The following is a 2,069-nucleotide window of genomic DNA, read 5'->3' on the forward strand; positions in this document are numbered from 1 at the left end:
CCTGAAGACCGACCAGAGACCGCCATCCGACCCAAGGAGTTAGCCGCCAGAAGCAACCGTCCGGAATAAGTAAGCAAATTGTATTTTCCTATATTTACTTGTCCTGCTATGGTATAAGTCTGGCCGTTTTTGAACTCTGGCAAGACAGTACGACCACAGCGTTGTCGGCGAGGGTTTGGCTGGGTGCTCCACCGCCCTCGTTCAACGAACGTTGTCCGTCACATCGACCGAACTGCTGGTTTGGCTGGGTGCTCCACCGCCAGCGGAAGACGTTGAGTGCAGGCTCGTACGGTAGCAGCGTTATCGGCGACGGTTTGGCTGGGTGCTCTACCGCTTCTGGGAGAAATCTGTCGGCCGCATTTGAACGCGCACCTCGCCCAGACTTTGCCTCCTGTTCACCAACATAATTCATTTTCCTGACTACCGTTTGCTTATTTATGCCCGTTGTAAACTGCTTTGCTTGGCTTTCTCTCCCTGGCTGGTTAAATCTCCGCTTAATTTCTGTCGCTTTGCTAGAAACTGCCGCCGATATTTATTTGTAGAACTAGAGTAACCCATAATTATTTTTCTGTTTCAGAACCATTGGGGACAATTTATTTATTGATTATTTATTGCTCTAATTTATCGACCTTATTTATTCTTCCCTTTCTAACGCCAAATACTCCGCTTTTCTACCGTACCGATTTTTGTGTCCTGATATTTGACTACGTGCTAATTTTGTATTTATTTACAGCACCGAAATCCGCACAGGCCTTTTAAATCCGTCGTAATAATAATTGCTCTAACCCATTTTGTTGTAATTACACCGCTTGTAAATTGTTTGTATATTCCTGATTTTAGTTAGTTATAATAACTGTAATTAGAATCTATTTTACTTTTGTTTGTTTCAATCTCCGTAGGCCTTATTAATATAAAGTAAATCTAGTAAATATATTTCCAGTTTGTATTCATTTTTAACGCCGACAAGTTTGATAAAATCCCGATCAGTGAAAAAAAGTCTTCTTATCTTTTTACTACACTGATAAGACCGTTTATTTTAAAAGAAAAATAACACTACACTCAAAGAACTACTTTGATTAAAAGTAAGAGAAATATAACAGACCCCTGAAATTAAACTTTCTTCACTGCAGCTATCCCGAGTACTTACTCTAAACCGAGGGTAGGGTTCACGTGGAGTTTCCCCCACGTAAAAGATAGGGAAACTGGCACCCGAGACAATCCGAACAAAAAGATTTAATCCGGAGTACGTTTATGTGACGTCACTCACCACCGCCGGCTGCCAACCACCGCTGCCGATAAACTAGTAGTCAAGGGTCGTCATAAAATTAGACGTCCAAACAGGGACGTCAGTGACGTCAATAACTATAGTAAACTAGAATTCGAACTTGCGAATTAAGATTCCGTTTAGAATTGGTAGTATACCGGGGGCGGCCACAAGTAACGTCTGAACCGAACCGTCATCACCAATAATCAAAACCAAGTAAAGTACGTTACAAAATCTCCGAAATATAACATTCAATAGTTTTTTTAAATATATTTCTTTGAAATGTCAAGAAAACTTTAGTCTTTACCATTTTTTCTGGATGCCAGGCCAAAACAGGCAAAGGGCGTATAATTTATAAGATTTTTTGTCGTATTATCAAAATCCTCGTTGTTCCGACTATTCATTTTCATAAGCTATGCCTAACAATGATATTAAAAGCAAATAAAATTTTTACGCTGTACCATAAATAATGGATTCTGAACCACAACTCTTATTTTTAGGTTTAATTAAAAAATTATTAGCTTTATCCTCTCTTCTGCATAATTTGAGAAATCGTTCTGTCCATTAAATTAAAAAATATTATTACAGGCTCGCCCCGACCATTAATTTTGAAGACGTTAAATTTCATTCTCCCCTTCTCAACTTAATTATTCCCCTAGCGTGGTGACGTCTATAATGTCACTAATTTTGAAATCATTGTTCTAGATGTTTATTCGTAATTATACAGCTAAACTTTTACAAGTGATTTTGTTTGGTACGTTACCATTTTATTTAACGTAATCATTCGACTGTTGTCAAATCCCTA

Source organism: Anoplophora glabripennis, unplaced genomic scaffold, assembly GCF_000390285.2.
Source record: "Anoplophora glabripennis isolate ALB-LARVAE unplaced genomic scaffold, Agla_2.0 scaffold264, whole genome shotgun sequence".
NCBI lineage: Eukaryota > Metazoa > Arthropoda > Insecta > Coleoptera > Cerambycidae > Anoplophora > Anoplophora glabripennis.